Genomic DNA, 17,984 nt, shown 5'->3' on the forward strand with positions numbered 1-17,984 from the left:
GAATTTATTGATCAATAATAATAATTTTAATAATAGCGAATACCTCTACGCGTATGGTGAGTCTGCTTACACTTGTGCGGCTACATGCTACACTGCTGAACATTTCGCACCCTCCAATTGCACCACGCCAAGAACACATACATTGGGGTGCGTTTACAGCTAGGAACAGGTTCGGTTTCAACACAAAAAGTGCCTGGATAAAGCGCCGGGCCGCGCAGCTATTACATTGTTCTTGTTTCTGGATTGTGCTTGTAAGCTGTGAACCAGCTGCTGTGTGTATGATACCTGGGAGCTCTGATGCGATTCGAAGTCAGCGTCTAGACCTACTCAGTATCATTCCTAGGTCCTCCGCAGAAAGCTCGTGCCGAGCAGAGCTTTATTATCTACCATAATGGTGCTCGCAGCTCGCTACATGGTGCAGAATACTGCCGATGTCGATGCATGGCGCGATGTAAAAACGTCACAGTTCATGACGGGCATATTTGTAGCAGTAACTGGAACATATGTGCATCTTCGTATGCTCGTATGATCGAGAAAATGTAGTGGCGACGGCCATTGTCGTCTGCTATTACCATTTCTTGGCACCGCGAGCATAAATTCAAATGACTACGCCACGTGAAAGTTCCACAGACATAACGTCTATGACCTAATCTGCGCAAATTTCGCGATCGTTATTTTTCTCTCGCGAAATGACGACCCAGTAGAATGTTGGTAGCGATGACAGACATGTACAGGCGCTAGAATTTGCGTGGAATTTCTGGTGTATGAGTCGCACGAAGTCCAAGAGCACTGAACACAATTTGCTGTATAGTCTACTAAAACACGAAGCTGGGCTATATAGAAAGCATAGCAAAACGTGGGAGCTAACCACACAAAACGACAACTGGGACGACTGCGAAACAACTACACAAAACGACAGGACAGGACGACACAACAGCTCGTCCTGTCCTGTCGTTTTGTGTAGTTGTTTCCCAGGTTGTGCTGTGTCAAGTTTATTGTAGTCAACTCATTGTTTTGGTAGATCTGGCAAAGTTTTCAAGTCGTTGGAGATCGGCTGTACACTCATACCGACATCATTTCGTTAGTCCACACTTCTGAGCTCTCCAATGTAATCGAGGTTCAGCGCCGACATTCGGCTCACCAAGGATGGGTTTGCCTGTACAGCTGTACATAACCCCTACTTTTGGGTAATTCACAGGAAGTGGGTTATAGTAGCTTTGCATTCAACTACAATGGTTGGAGACTGTGTGTGAAACGTGGCCCCATCTTTAAACTACTATACTCTCTGTGAAACTTATATTTGGAAGCCACAGTGTGCATCATCACCTATTTCAGCTATGTACTTAATAGCACCAACAGCAACAATAAATGAATGAATAGCGGTGAAGACATGGTATAGATTACGTACATACTATATATAATTAAATGTGATATTACAAAGTGAAAAAGTCTGTATAGTCGGTACATGTACAAAAAAATGAAGAAGAAACATTTGTAATTATGGGGCCTTCAGCAAGGGACGTGGAAACAAATAGATGATGCTAACGATGGTGCTTCCGGCCCTTCTTGAATATTCTACAAATTACAAGAAATAGCGTAAGAGCACCAATTTAGTGCTGAGCCGACTTTCAAACGCTTCTTTCAAGAGAAACAACAAAGTGGAGTAATTCGCCCACTGAGGAAACATCACGAACGATGCAGTTTTATGACTCTGTTCGTCAAGCTCGGCGCAAGATCTTTAACCTTTATCGAAATAAAACAGCTTGGCTTCTAAGTACCATCCCGTAAAACCTGCTGAAATGGCTTACCGTGAAATATCACGATGAATTCATGGTTATGATTCCCTTGAGAAAACGAAATCGCGCGACCGGGCGCAGGATACGAGATTCTCCCCACCGTTTCTGGCCGAGGAGCGTTACTCACCTGTAAGAACAGAGAAAACATTCGTCAATAAAGGCTTACACATGGGAAGTGTAAGGCAAGTAATGAGGTAAATTCGGGACCACATTTATTTTAAGTTTCTTTTCGTATTTCTCATTCTCTTGCGCTGTATACTGTATACAAAAACGCGTAGGAAAGGGCATGAAAAGCTGTAACAGAAGCCCAATACACGCACTGAAGCAGCTCCGCATAGAAAACACGTGGTTATAAGGCACATGTGCAACAACAAATATGATGAAGATGATGGTGATGATGATCATATGGGACATTGCACATATAGGGCGCTTTCTTCCCTTTTGTATGAAAAAATGCACTCTCCGGAAAGTATTCGAGGTCGTTCACATTCCCCTCAGAACCCCAGTTACTGGGGGAAAAAAGGAAGGAAAGGACGTGTTTCGCTGGAGACCAAGTGCCGCTTAGAACAGCACGCTTACCACTCTCTTCTCTTGCTGTGGCCCGCTGAACAGTATTCTATATTAACCCATAACTTAATTAACTCACTATAGGGTGATTTCACGCCGAATCAGGCAGAGTGGTCAGGTCGACCTCCCCAATTTTTTTCTTTCAAACATATAGTAAAGCCTTGTCGCTATGAGGCATATTGGCGCCGAAAGTAGTTGAAACTAATTGGTGGTTATTTTTTAAGGAATTATCATTCAGATGTGTAAGCTTCGCAACCGTCGTACGCGTAATTCGTGCGTATAAAAAGAAATACGAAGCTTCGTTGTCGTCGTAGGGCACTTATGCCCAGGGCTCGCTCTGGCCGAGGGACGCAGAGTCGAGACAACACGTCTTCACACTTCGAGCTTCGAGAACAGACTCCTTTATTTCACACTATGTACAGTAAACGAGATCGCAGCATTGGATTACGTGAGTTACAATATGCTGCGTTAGGCACGTACAGACCACCCTGCCGGGGAGGCGTACCCTGGCCCGTGGTATCCCCTTGCAAGTTATGACCAACGTGTCAATGAGGGCAAACACACGCACTTGCGGTGTTTATGTGGGCATTTCGACCACTGCGCTTCCTACGAAGTTTGACGCCACGTATCTTCATAACTCTTTGACATATTCAGCTGATTTTTTGTTAACATATTATCGGGGGTGTGCAGCATTGCATCCTAAGTTCTGAAGATTTGCCTTCGAGGAGATAAAAAATCGCAACGTTGCCTCCTTTGTAAAATATGGTACGTTTTGGGAACCTCGCTAGTCGTCTCCCAGTTGTGACCCGAAAGTAATCTACACCATTGTGTTCGTATCGAAATACTCCTTCTCATAGCAAGTCTATCGTATTTTGATTTGGGGCAACCCGTGACGTTGCCAGACACAATGTTGCCAGACCCATTTTCCCCTCCTTTTAAAAAAAATAATAAACAGATCCCCCCCCCCCCCAGATCCATTGGTGGATTGCGTACCGCATGACGTCATACTCCTCAAAACCACTAATTGAACAGAGTCCAAAAGCCAGGGGACATCATGAGACAAAAAACGTCATATTACATTTTGTTTCATTGTTACGTCAAACCAGTGTGTGTAAGTTTTTTTTTCTTATAAACTAATTGTAGGATATTTCCGCTTCGCATAGGGAAATCAATATTTTAGAGGAATGCTCTGTGAGACTCTTGGATTGCAATGGCATCAACTCGATAGGTTCCTGAAGACAAGCTTTAGTTCGTACTGGTATTTTCGTGGCAACTTAGCAGCGGGTCTCGAATTATAAACAAAAATTTAAAGATCCAGAGCTGGATGCATGTGGAACAAGCCTACGACGTGGGCATCTGTTTTCACAAACCTAAACGAAATGCCCCGTCATATGTGTAGAACGCGATGGAGAGAAGCATAAAGCACGTCCTTTTCTTTAGGTGCATCGAAGATATTGTAAGAGAAAACTACATGTACACAGAATAAGTTGCGATATTGTTTGTGATCTGTATCCCAACTTTCAAATCCCCTGCTCCTATACCGACATATCAAAGTTGTTCTTGAAACGAGCGAAGGTGAAGGAAAAGGACCACTCGCTCGCACGACAGCTGTTGTACAGGCTGCGAAGAATCAACAAATTTGTCTAGAGCTACGAAGAAGAAAAGAAAACGTAGAGGGAGTAGAGCAACGCGAGACAGCTTCGAAGCAAGAGCGGCCGAGATTTTTCTACTACATACCGACGTGTGGCACCGTGAAAAGAAATAAGACTGGCATCCGTCGCACAGACAAAAGACAGGCGAGAATCTATCATCCAACCGTCGTCAGGTTTGTTTCCGCTCGCTGCTTTCGCGAATCTTTCTTCGCCATTCCGAAACGCAACAAAAGAACGGAGATACACTCCCGTTTCTCGCGAGGAACATAAATTTCCTTTACCATTCGCCCGCCTATTTTTCTCGCGGACCAGCAGAGCACTCAAAGCATCACGTAAGGACACGCGGCACGGAAAAAGGTGAATTTGATATCGCTAACCACATACAATTTTCTTTTACCTCGCCAAGTCCTTCTACATTGGACGTCTTATTCGAGGACTCGGCTTTAACCTGAGGGCGGATCGCGTAATGCATGCAGCCACTGCGAAGAAAAGAACTCCTCCGTATCATTATAAGGAACGACTTTTATTCTCCCGCCTCGGCGGAAGCAGGGAAACAAAGGATCCCTGTGGGAACACCCTGGCATGCAAATGTATATCTCGTTCTTTTTTCCCCGAGGCGTGTATGACTACGTGGCTGCCCTAAAATCGACCAAGTAGAAAGAACAATGCGAGATCCTCGTTCATCACGGCTTCGCTGACTTTAGGTTTCAGGCCGCTGGCGAGAGGCACGATATAATGGCGCTGCAGCGCACGTTTTGACACATGCATATGCGGTGCGGGGTGTCATGCGAAATTTATGCCAGCTACCGTTTCGTTTCTCTCAATGGAGAAGCGTGTAGAATATATGAGGGGGCGATGTTCCTTTTGCGAGTTTCTTGTTCCCGTTGTATTATGCCGCAGTACGATTTACTTTCTTTCTTTCTTTTTCCTGCTATCCTCCGGCTGTGCGTTGTGCGAGTGGAAATGCAGGTATAATAACGATAGATATACTGTGGCGGGGGTTAGCTTCTGCGGCTGCGGAATTGGTTTCACCAGCTTTCATCAACTACGTGTATAATGGTTGCATCTTCTATGTTTCGACATGTTGGTTACAGTGAAAGATGAAAAAAAAAAAAAAAAAAACGGAACCGGCAAAGCATATGTACAGATTGTTAATTAAAACATCCGTTTGGGACTTTCGGTAATCTATTAATTCTAGGTAAAAGCGCTAAAAAAAGAAGAGGACAAAATACAGACGACACACTAAGAAAGTTACTAACTGGAAGGTTTTTAACACGACAGCTGAAGATTTATTTCGCTCTGCGACAAGTCTGGACGATACTAACCGTGCTCTGCCGTCCAGCCTGTCTGCAGCAACCAAGCAGGTCCCCATCCCAGCAACGCATTCAAATGTTGACGTCCTGTTTGAACACCTAAGACCAATACGACGCCGAGCAGAACGCCGGTTCCGTCGTTCTGGAATCCATCAGGAGTATCAGGAAGTATGTAAGCTTCGTAGTGTCATCCGAAAACACCTCCAGCGCCTGGGTCGCAAAAGCTGGAAGTCATTCTGCTCCACGCTTTCCCCTTATACACATACCGGAAGATTATGGCAGATTGTTAAGACTCTTAGTTGCCCTGTTGAGCAAGAAACTCCCTTCAGGACGCGCTTCATTGGAAGGTCTCAGAAATTACAGCTGGTGAGAGTTCTGCTGCCTCTTCGACTGACGCCCACAACCAATCAGTTGTTGATGCTCTTAGTGGTGTTGATTTCGGCTGCATGGCTTGTGACCCTGTAATGGATCTTGAGTTTACCATCAACGAGTTGCAGTCAGCAATCTTCCACTCTAGGAAAGGATCCTCATGTGGGGCTGACGGGATTACGTATAGGCCATAGCCTCCTTATGGGCTGTAAAAACAAAAAAAAAACTGCTGTGCTTCCTTAATGAGTCCTGGAGAACTGGTATCGTGCCTGACGTATGGAAAGCGGCTCGTGTTATCCCAGTTTTGAAGCCAGGGAAGTCACCAAGACAGCTGGCTTCTTTCGTCCCATTAGCCTCACCAGCTGCATGGACAAAGTAATGGAAATACGAATTTTGAACCACCTTGACTGGTTCCTGGAGTCCCGGACGCTCCTACAGCCGGCGCAGGCAGGTTTCAGGAGAGCTAGTTTTACAATGGACTGTCTTGAATGTGGTAACCCACGCGGAACATGCTAGATCGGAAGGTCTACTAACCGTGGCGGCTTTTCTTGATATTAAGCGAGCCTATGACATACAGGCTACGGTCATGTGCTCCATGGGCTTTTCTCCCGAAACGCTACCTGGCGAGCTCTCAGGTGGATAGCCAACTACCTACGTCGTAGAGCTGTCTTTGTGATGACTTCGGATGGTGAAACGTTTCATCACAGCCCAACAGCAGGTGTCCCACAGGGCGGTGTCCTCTGTCCACTCCTCTTCAATGTCGCTCTGGCTGCTCTACCATCTCTCTTGCAATGGGGCGTCAACATCAGCTTGTATGCTGATCATATATGCATATGGACATCCGGCAAGCAGCGGCCAGCGCTTCAGCGTCGCTTGCAGTGTGACCTTTATGTTGTTGCCGCTTTCCTGGAAAACAGAGGCATGAACCTCTCTCGTGAGAATACCTCGGTTTTTTTTTTCGTTTTTTTTTTTTTTTGCCGTTCACTTGTAGTCACTTGAAGAACTTTCAGCTTCATATGAGTGCATGGGCATGTCGTGCGGCGTGTTACGCACCATAAGTTTCTTGGTGTGGTTCTTGACCTCAATCTGTCCTGGAGGATCGTTATCTGAGAGGTAGAGCTGAGTCTCGGCTGAATGCCCTGCGATACCTCTGTGGTGCCTGCTGGGAACTTTCTACAAGGGCATTGCTTGGTCATTCTTGATCTGCGGTTTGGGATGTAACTGAAGACGTGAATCATATACTTCAAGACTGCCCGAGGTACATTGCACACCGTTGTACCCTTGTGTCATCGCTGGCCCGCCTGGATAATCGGCCATACTCCACCGAAAAGGTTCTTGGGTGCTGGCTCGTAAATCTCTCTACGTACCTCTTTAACACTCTATAACGCTCTGTGTTTTTTGTGCATTGAGATTTCACACGTGAACTCTCCTACACTGTGGCTTTTGGTGCCAAGTTTTGTGGTGATGTTTTCATCTATTCCGTTTCAAAGTGTATAGATATGTGTAGTTTCCCTTTCTTCTTTTCTGAATAACGCGCCATGGAGTAACCAGTCCCGAGTGGCTCGGGACTAATATCTCCTTTTTTTTTTCTTTTGCAAATCAATCAATAAGACGACACACATATAGGGCTGGAATTAACACATTGTTGCTTCCGTATTGAGGCTGAAAATGTTTTTGCGGTAACAGACATTTATGTTTATTACAGTCCTCAAGTTATTTAATTTCATTATTATTTTCAGAAAGGGGTGCGTTCTTGTGCTCGGTTTTTCCTGAAGACATTATTTTCCTGTTTACGTCAGTGAATAGGTAAATACTGAAGAAAGATAAGCTTAAGCGTAAGCAATTAAATGAATTTTTCTCCATGAGCACTTCTCACTTCTTCAATCTCACGTTGCAAGGCAACTGTGCGGATACATAGTTAATAAGAATACGCAAACGTGCAAGGCGTAGTAATCCTCTCGTCCAGCATTCGAAATAGAAAGTCCTGCAAAACAACAAAAATGTGGAAAAAAAAGAAGAAAAAGAAAGGAGCGAAGGTGTAGCGAAGGCCAACCGCAAAGTAATTTAAGAATTTGGTGTACGTGACGAGACGCACTGTCGCGGTGTACCAAAGGGAAGACTGGTCCCGTGACCTTGCGTATTCAACCCTCCCCAATATGACGACGTCCCTACCTGTCGGGACACCTCTTTGATGTACAGAAGGGCTGTAATGAGGAAAGTCATTACGGACACGTATATATATTGTAAATAAAGGCTACGTTGGGCAGTTGGTCCACGAAAGAGACGACGAACGAGTTGCTGTCCTTTTTTGCTGGCATAAGTGCCGGACTACACTCATCGACGTTTTAGGGATAAGTCCCTGTAAGTTTGCTACAGAAGGTTTAAAACCAAAATCACACGAGAAAGGTCGGCAAGCTTGGTGTTTTTACAACCGGTTTTGATTACATACTTGTCAACTCTGATCCAGGGTCTCGTTGAACCAGTGGTCATATCGTGCTAGCCTCGGGGCTTCTGAAATATGCATTGTACTTACGGTCTGCTATTCTGATCATAAACCACCGGCCAAGTTACGGAGGTAGGATCTTTACCGTTCTTGAATTGATTTGCTCTTCCGGTTGGCGCCTCGAATAAGCGTTACTAAGCTCTCTATCAGAGGCAAACGTGTCAAGAAAGATCACATGGAATGTACCAGGAAGTTCCGCTACCGCACACAACTAAATTTGTTTTTGCGTAATCTAGGTATTTCCTGTAAGAGCACCGTGGTTCCTTCTGCTGAGCAGTGCAGGCGTGCCTTACTAGACTATCATTTATGCATGATGCAGCGAAACAACCTTTCCTTGAAAGCCGTCACCTAAGCCACGTTCTCGAGAGATGAGGAAAGAACACACGATGTAATGCTGCATACATACATAGGGATTTCCTGTGTAACGAAAGCACACCAATAACTTGTACGTACAAGGTACGTATACTGCGTAGAAATACTCCAGTCAAGAAAATTTGTTCAAGCAACATTGCAGCAATGTTTCCGTGTCATGTTGATGTGATATTGCTAATGTCCGCCCGTGTTGTATTGCAGCAACATTATAGGAACAACATTGCAGGAACACTGCACTGACACATTGCACCAACATTCCAGGAACAACATTCACCGGGAATCACACCCTCATATAGTACAGTCTAGAATTCAACATTTTATACATGTGCAGTGCATCACCACTGAAAACACGAAAGCAATAAACGCCGCCGACCTGTTTGTCTGAGTCATTTTGCTCCTTTCTGATTACTCTGTCTTTTTCATATCGAGCGTCAGCAATGTTCCTGTGACACTGCCTGAACATTGTAAAGGGAAGATTTATTTGACGCAATAAACTCTGCAACGCACACGTATACGCCCACCTGAACATTGTCCCCGCAACATTGTATCAGCAACCTTGCTGCAAAGTTCCGTCACAGTGGCATTGGAAAGATTGTTGCCCCCCCCCCAGACGCAAACTAACAATGTTTCCACAACATAACCTCCGCAGCATTGTTTCAACATTGAGAAAATGATGTGGTAACGTTGCGCTTGGTTGTGAAACATAGCTGCAACACAGCAACATTATAGTGCAACACTTCTGCACACACACACACACACATACACACACACACACACATAAATGGGATGATGGTATGGTGAATCATTCACGGACGTTATGGCGGCACACTGCCCCATTGCTCGTGTGGAAGGGATGAGGAAGTGACGATGATCGAAAGGTGTCCTATTAGGGTTCATCCATTAGTCCTTGGTGCTGGAGAGGAACTCAGCAACAACTCGTAGGCCTTGCATCTGATGTGAGGAGTCCGACCATGGCCCGATAAGTCGAACTGGCGTTGATCGACGCGTTGCAGAGCAGTTTCCATGAGGGCGCGCTTGCGAGCGTACTGTCCGCAGACCAGGAGGATGTGGTTGAGGTCACCGAGCACACGACACATGAAACAGAGGCTGGACGCGCTGACACCGAGGAGCTGTTTAAAAGCCGATGTAAAAGCCACATTAAGTCCCATGCGGTGGAAGACTGTGGTAAAGGAACGTGTCATTCTGCAACTTTCTGTGTTGACTGGTAAACATAAACTTAACCAATAACGTTGCGTCGGCTTATTGTATTCTGAAACGAGTACTGCGGCATGGACGTGAGGTCTCCTGAGGATTTCAAGCGCAATATTTAGACCTGGGTATAGCGACTTGGGTCGGCTTGATTGAACGCTCATGCTTACATACTCGCATTAAGAACGCACTCAGGTTTTAGTGCCTTCAATTGGAAACATGATAACATGAGACACTGGATTTGATTTGATATGATTTGCTCGAATTGTTAAGAGGAAAATAACGCCTTGCACGATGTTTCAATGAACAAGGATTTCTTTATTTGTTAACGTTTAAAGGGTTCCGTGACACTTCGATACACGTGATTCATTACATGATGCACGCATTGTACTGTAGGCAAGAGTACTGAGGAAAGAATAGTTATTATTCCATGCGTCGTAGTTGGCGAGGTACAGACCATCGCACACACGCACGCGACAACCTCTGACGTCATAGGCGCGGGAGCTACCGCCATTCCCGTTGGTAATTACAAGCACGTGACCTCTCCACTGACCCCACTGGCAAAGACATGCCTGCCGTGACGACGGAGCCAAATGAGTTTCGATTTATTTCGTGTATTGTAACATAATTAGTATTTACATACGCATACAAAAACGTACTTGGTTCTCTATGTTCGACATGAACTGATTTATTTCGATATTCGTGATGCCCCAATTTTCTACGTGGCTATTATTCAACTTACTGAAAAACTTGAATGCAGGTTCACTATTGACACGAATCATTTGTAGTTATCCGGCATAACACCGGGCGAAGTGTGGCAGCCCTTTAACGTTCGTGAATTGTTACCTTTCCGAGCGTACACCACAAGCAACGATAACAACGCAACACAAACAACCATAACAATGTTGCTCTGGTTTATACATTGAAAATGTATACCAGAGCAGCAGTATTTACTGTGTTTTGTTTGCAAGAGCCCAAAAGCAATGTACGTATGAGTAAAATCCTGAATTGATGCGAACGGTGTAGAGAGTACGCTGTAACGTTATGAATGATATGTCGGAAGCCTCGAACTTGTTGCAATCGACCGCACGGAAGACAGTTCCATCGTGAAACGGAGGTAATGCAGCATCGAGAAACGCGTGTTGGGGAGTTCCACAGCTGTTCATAATTAGCGAAAGTGTTATGTGTCTTGGGTAAAAAGTATGAGAAAACGATGTGACTTCGGTTTTATAAGGAAGCAGTAAGCAGGAAGTTTTATAAGGAAGGTTTTATAAGTTATGGCAAATCACATAAAAAATAAACGCAAGGTAGCAACTGAGAGGGGACAGGAGGTTAGGAACGAACGTAGATTTATTCGATGAAAGAAAAGAGAGAAAAACAGCACGAGCGAGCCGAAGCTCGGCGAGACCATCAGAAAAAATGATGAAATAATGCTCCTGCGCACGTGATACACGTTCGTACGTGATATTGTTGAAGTGCGCGATCGTGACACGATAGACGAATACCGATCCTATATTCAACGGGTTTGCCAGTCGGAACAATTTGCGCTTTCATGAGTAGCATCTCTCAACGAGAAGTTCCCAATGGCGTCTGTCAGTATAGGACTTTTTAAAAAGATTGTTACTGTCACATAAGGGCAGCTAGAAGCGCTAAATTCAAAATAGAGAAAGTCAACAGAGGAATAAATTACCCTCGGAATACCAAATATTCTGTGAAGGTTACATTAAAATGACGAGGTGTTAACAACGATCGAATGGAACCAATAGCGGTGAAATATGCGGGATCCGTGGTCATTTAGGAACAATGTACCAAATTTCGTCAGCCGACTGCAAGCAGCAGGTTCCGTTGGTCCTTTGCGCATACTGGTGCGAACGCAAATATGTAGAGGGGAGCACGACGACGTAGTCCATGTTATGAAATGCAGGAAAGCTACCAGGCAGCAGTGTTCACTCATATGGGAAGTTGACACATATATTCATTCACGCGCGATGAAGCACGAAGACACACGCTCGATGAAATTACTGAGGAGTATTTGATATTCACAGGATGCCGTCGCCACCTTCACCATAAAGAACCCTGTTTCTGCTATTCTGAGGCTATTCTACGCGGGTTCAGCGCAACAACGGCGCACTTGTCAGGAAAGAATGCGTCTTCTGTAGAGCATAGTTGTGCCAATATTGTTCGCACCAATAGGGAAAGATTGCGATTTCGTTTCTGATTCAGCTCGAACAAGATGGACAATGAAAGAAGAAATTGGCCATCCACTACACGACTGCAACATTGCACACCCTCGAAGCAATAAGTGCTTGTAACAAGCTTTTCGATATTGCTTCCCGGGTATATGAACTTTTCTCCTGCGAAAACGACGCGTGTTCACCCGGCATCGGTATTGCCGTACACGCCGTCCTAAACTCTCAAACTGTAAGGTCAGTCCTGAAGATATTGCGAGATGTTTGAAGCCACATATTGCGAATCGCGAAAGTTTTGCGGATTGATATTGAAGCGAACACACTCTGATTTCGGATAAACCACAGGCTCGATATTAATAAGTTTAAAGAAATAAAGCAAGATATATGTTGCTTCACCTATTGTTGTGTACATTTGTAAGTATAACTCCTCCGATAACACGTAATTTTCAGGTTTGCAGCGGGCCTAACTCTCAAGTGTTCACGTTCAGGGGAAAGAAGTATTTTGAAATGACCAATCAAGTATAGAACACATAAAGAAATCAGAATGTACCCCCTCCCCTCAACAAACAAACAAACACGTGTGATGGTTACTGGCAGCCAGGGTGTCGAACCGAAACGTTTTTCGCTCCGGTTTTCGTTCCGGTTACATCATAAACGATCCGGTACCGGTTCTGCTCCGGAGCAAAAAAATAACGGTTCATACCGGTTTTTAACCGGTTTCGCTTCTGCTGGGAATATTTATCCCCACAAAAAAAAAAAATCAATGTTACAAAATGTAAACCCGTTTATTCCGCATACATGGTATTTAATATTAATAGACAGCTGTGAAATTGGTAGCTCCTGGTTCCTGTAGGTTACTGTCTGTTGAAATAGCCTGTCTCCTTACTTGAAGCACATGCTACAAACGGACTTGTTTGTCGTGATGTCATACGTAAAGTACTTTCTTGATGGGTTGGAGCGATCGCGTCCCATCCGAATGTCTGTTGCTACAGTCTAGTCAGCAAGCACCATCGCACGAGTACGACGTAAATCGAGGAACACCTTCACTCACAAACGCGCTCGACGGCTCCGTTTTATTTTATTCGTGTCCTGTCCACAAAAGAGTTGCCACTTCGCACGGGCTTGCCCTCGCGTATACGTAAATGTATTCAACTTAGCTGCTCTGAAACAAGGGACGAGTTGCACGACATTACCGATAAAGAAGCCGTTATGCAGCCCCCTTGGGTCGCTGTTTAGTTGAGGAGAGTTTGCGGGGATCCAATTAGAACGAACAGTATGGCACATTGGTAGAGAGTCACATGTACCTCTAAGTCTGTGTGCGTGCGTGAACGATAAACCATTACAAAGAGAGCCTAACGGTCATAGTATACCGACGTACGTTCCACCGCAACCGTAACCCTCGTATGGTTCCCATGACATGACTTCAGAGCACACGACGTCTGTTTCATTCGCCTATCCGTAGCCCAAACCGGCGGAGTTTCTTTTTTTTTTTTTTCTGGACCGAAAACCGTTAAATATATTTTTCGGTTTCCCTCCTGAGCGAAAAAAACGTATACGGTTTCGATTCCGTTCCGGTTCGCACCAAAATAGCGGTTTTTTTCGGTTTTCGGTTCCGGTTTTCGGTTCGCTCCGACACCCTGCTGGCAGCTTCTGGTCATAGCGATTACTTGCGCTCACTTCTTTGAATGTAATGCCAAATTGTGCAACGTAGCTGAAATATCTCGCAGGTTTTCGTGTGATTCGTGCTTCAAACCTCTGTAACAGTTCAGTTCCAATGGCAGCTACGCACGACGTTTTCAAAGCTTTTCTCTGACAAAGCAATATTTACTACACGAGATCACACAAAAATTCGGGGGCCCAAGGAGAGGTGACCCAAGGAGAGGTGACTCCTCGTTTGCTGTAACAACTTAGTGCTCACACGTTTCGACAAAAAGAAAGACAAGAAAGCGAAGGCTTCGACAACCTGACCCCCGAAAAAAAGAAAACAGAGTGTCGATGTCAAATACAAACTACGGTGGATTGCGAGAAGGCGAGAACCTCAGGGAGACAAAAAGAGCACTATACCTAATTAAGGGCGAAGGCTGAACAAAGAGAAAGAGAGAGAGAGAGGGAAATAAAATATAATGTTAAACACGAGGCAGAGACAATTTGTACGAAGTGCAGGAGATAAGGAGGAGCTTTTCATCTTGCGTCGCTATGAGAAATACCACACAGAGGGAGAATGGAAGCCAGGTGGTGTTAGCCCCGCCATGTGTTTGAGATCAGCAAGATACATGGGTCAACAGGAAGGTGGGTTTGACGCTCAGCCGTTGGAAATGGTGGATTTTATAATCGGGAAAGATGTCGGCTGATATAGGATGCTCAGCGCTGGAGGAATCTACCGAAGGGTTTCATCCACGATGGGTCAGCACAAACATAAGCTCTAGTTGCACATGAACGATTGCACTAGTGTACTATAAAGTCACTGGATTGGGGAGAGTACCGCCATCCCCTGATCTTTGCCGCCGCGACCTTGTAGCAACAATGGCGGCAGTAGCATATCAACACATGCTGCGGCCGCTATTGTTGCTCCAAGGTCGAGGCGGGAAAGGGAAATGATGGCGTTACTTTCCTCAATCCAGTGAATTTAGTGTACTAATGACCCCCCCCCCCCCACACACGAACAACAACAAATAAGTAATGAAGTTACTGAAGTAATGAAGTGGGATGTTTCGCCGCTGAGGCAGCACCCTATCCAATTACTTGAGGGGACAAGATGGTGAATGATGATGAATGTTCACACACACGAAGACGCACTGGTGCCATCACGTTTGTACTGTATTGCAATACGACGAATTGGAGAGAAACGTGAATCCAATGTCAACCACGATACTGCGGGTACTAGGTTCCTAACGGCGACTAACACTTAACGACAATCGTATCGGGAATCGTAAGGGAATGTGGGACATTCGCAGGTGTAGAGCACGGTTTTCGCCCCCTGCATGGGTTATCACTTTGCAGTAGAGCGTCCAGTACTACAGTGCAGCTTCGTCTAGTCTTTTTCTAGTAGAGCCTAACGAACGACGCTCTGCCAACGTCATCGTTAAGTCAAGTGTTGTTCTCACTTTTGAGCCTGGGCGCGTGCTCCCTGCCAAGCTACAACTTGGCTTCACTTACTATCCTATCTCGGAGTATGTTGACCCCCGGTCCAGTGTTTTAACTGACAGAAATACGGTCATTATGACAGGGACTGCCGAGGCTCCCAATGATGTAAAGTATGTTCAGGCCCGCATGATTTCAAGCAATGTCTGGTCCGACGAGAGCCGAAGTGCGCCAACTGTGATGGACAGTATACCGCGACCTTGTAGAGTTGCCAAGGCCGCAGTCGTTGCGCACCGACGACGTGTCCTGAATAGTGACTCAAGTCCAGCAACCTTACCTTCGTGGCGTCCTCCCCCTGGACAAACCCACTTCCCACGTCTCTCTGGTAGCACCGAGCAGCCGACGCACTATCCTCCGAGCTTGTTAAAGACCTTTGCATCTACTGTCAAGACTCTCCAGCCAGCGGGAAAACCGGCGTCTCAAGACAGTCCCCCACGATCATCTAAGCCGTCCCAGGCTCGACCGGAGAAAAAGGATCACACCTTTGGCGCAGTAATCGCTATGATGTTCACTGCCCCCTGTTTCGGGTGATCTGCCGGCTGTTCAAGCAGTCTTAGCGCTTGAGCCTCTCCTGTGCCATTTTCCCTCTCCACCTGTGAATGGTTAATAATCCGACGCTTCCTCCAACAGCCCCTTATCGCCACACGACAATCTTTGAATGGAATGCTCCAAGTCTCCAGTCGAAGACGCTTGATTTTCGCCAATTCGTATGGCGGCACAAATTCTCCTTGCTCTGCGTCTCCGAATGTGGTATCACAGAAGGTTTTCGGCTCTCAAACTACCTCACCTTCCTTTCTGAACCTCGAGGGCGGACAAGTTGTGTCGCGCTTTTTGTCCCGCCTGACATTCCCGTAGTCCGCCGAACAGTGCCGGGCAAGCAGAGGATTGGTGACTGTGTGGCCTGCTCCATTCGTCTGGGCTCCCTTGATCTCACGGTTGTCTCCTTTTATTTGCCCCCTGGTGTTCCCTACGACATGGCTGAATTGGGCACGCTTATTGCCAGCCTCCCGTCGCCGCTTGTGCTTTGTGGTGATTTGAACGCGTATAATGCCGGCTGGGGTAGCACGCGCACCGATACAAGAGGACAGCGCCTTCTGGACCTCTTCGCCGACAGGACTCTAAGTATCTTAAACGACGATTCCACTACTGTTCTTCAGGCCACGTACCTCTCCTCATGTCTTGATCTTAATAATAAAAATTGGGTGTTTACGTCGCGAGACAACTGAGATCATGAACAACGCCACAGCGGTCAGTCTGTGGATTGCTTTTGCCCACCTGAGAGTTCTTTAACGTGCGATGAAAGCTCATCACACGGCACCCCGTTATTTAACGTCCCTCGCGGAAGACGGCGTGTCTAAGCAACTTGTACTCTGCCACCAAGTTGCTGGCGTCCTTAGCCGGGTTCGAACCCGCGATCTCGGGATCAGAAGGCGAACACGCTACCGACTGAGCCACCGAGGCCGTTGTGTCTTGATCTTACCGCTGTGTCAACATCAGTGGCTCTTCCCTTCACATGGGGTGTAGGTGCCGACACCCTTAGAAGCGTCCATTTGCCCGTTCGAATCGGCATCGGACGATCGCGTCAGCCTGCTACATCACGTTCCATCAAGCAAAACCAATTGGCAGCTTTTTCAGACCACACTGGAGTCGGCTTCGTCAAACAATGCACTGGGAAACCAGCAGGATTTCCCCCGTACTGTGGCAGGTGCTGCGCAGGCTGCTACTACCTGCTTCCTTGTCCCGGTGTGTTTCTCTGCAGTCGATGCTAAGTACGAGCGGCTTCGTGCAATTCGTCGTCGCGCGGAACGCCGTGCCCGACGCACCGGTCACGCTCCTGACCGCCTCGAAGCTCGGCGGCTTCAGAAAGCTATTGGGTGCCAGCTACGTCACCTTGCCCGGGACCACTGGCGCAGGTTCACGTCCTTTTTATCCCCTCGTACGCCAGTCTCCTGGATATGGGGAGTACTACGAGGCCTCTCTTCCCCTGCATCTCAGCGGAATCCGTTCCGCTCCCTGTCTCTCTGTACATCACAGTCTCAGCTACAAATTGCAGAGGATTTTGCAGCACCCCCAGCTCAGCGACGCCTGCAGTCCCAATTCACGCGCCAAGACATCCGATCGTGGACACTCCCTTCACCCTCGCTGAACTCGAAACTGCACTTGCAGCCGCTCCTCAGCACACCTCATCTGGGGCAGATCAAGTTACTTATAGGCCTCTTTGGCATCTTCCCCTGTCCGGTCGCTTGCACCACCTGACTTCTCAATGAGAGTTGGTGCGCCGGACAAGTTCCTGAGGATTGGAAGACGGCAATTGTGGTTCCTATCCTCAAACCGGGACAATCGCCGCAAAACATCGACTCTTTCCGCCCCATTGCCCTGACCAGCTGTATAGGGAAGACACTTGAACGCATTATTTTTACAAGTCTAAGTTGGTTCCTTGAGACTGCTGAGTATTTCCCGGAAGTGATGGCGGGTTTCGCCGGGGTCGCTCAGCGCTGGACTGTGTCGTCACCCTAGTCAGCCAGGTACAACAAGCCAAAGCCAAGGGATTATTGACTGCCGCTGTGTTCCTCGATGTACAGAAAGCCCCCAACAGCGTTTATCATGCTGGTATACTTGACGCTCTTGCTGCGGCTCAAGTTGGCGGCTGCCCTCTGCGGTGGATACTTTTTATCAGGCCACTATCTCTTCGTGCGCACCGCTGATGGTGACACCACAAAGCACCGCGTGACCCGTGGGGTCCCGCAGGGCAGTGTCCTCGGCCCCCTCCTCTTTAATCTTATCATGGCCTCCCTTACCCCGTTGCTCCCTGCTCATACATCCATCACGATATACGCCGACGACATCTGTATCTGGACTTCTGGAACCCGCCG

The 17,984-nt window shown here is 46.7% G+C and overlaps 1 protein-coding gene across 2 annotated transcripts in view; it reads right to left on the bottom strand.

Annotated features, from left to right (window-relative positions):
- LOC135383929 (uncharacterized) overlaps positions 1-17,984 on the bottom strand; it is a 242,917-nt gene that overhangs the window by 162,786 nt on the left and 62,147 nt on the right. Inside the window, exon 1 of one of the 2 annotated variants that reach the window (XM_064613214.1) lies at positions 1,809-1,917. The exons of the other annotated variant lie outside the window; for it this stretch is intronic. The gene's annotated coding sequence lies outside the window, so the exon portion shown is untranslated. Of the gene's footprint in view, positions 1-1,808; positions 1,918-17,984 lie in introns of those variants that run through there. 2 annotated transcript variants of the gene reach the window in all.

Source organism: Ornithodoros turicata, chromosome 2 (assembly GCF_037126465.1).
Source record: "Ornithodoros turicata isolate Travis chromosome 2, ASM3712646v1, whole genome shotgun sequence".
NCBI lineage: Eukaryota > Metazoa > Arthropoda > Arachnida > Ixodida > Argasidae > Ornithodoros > Ornithodoros turicata.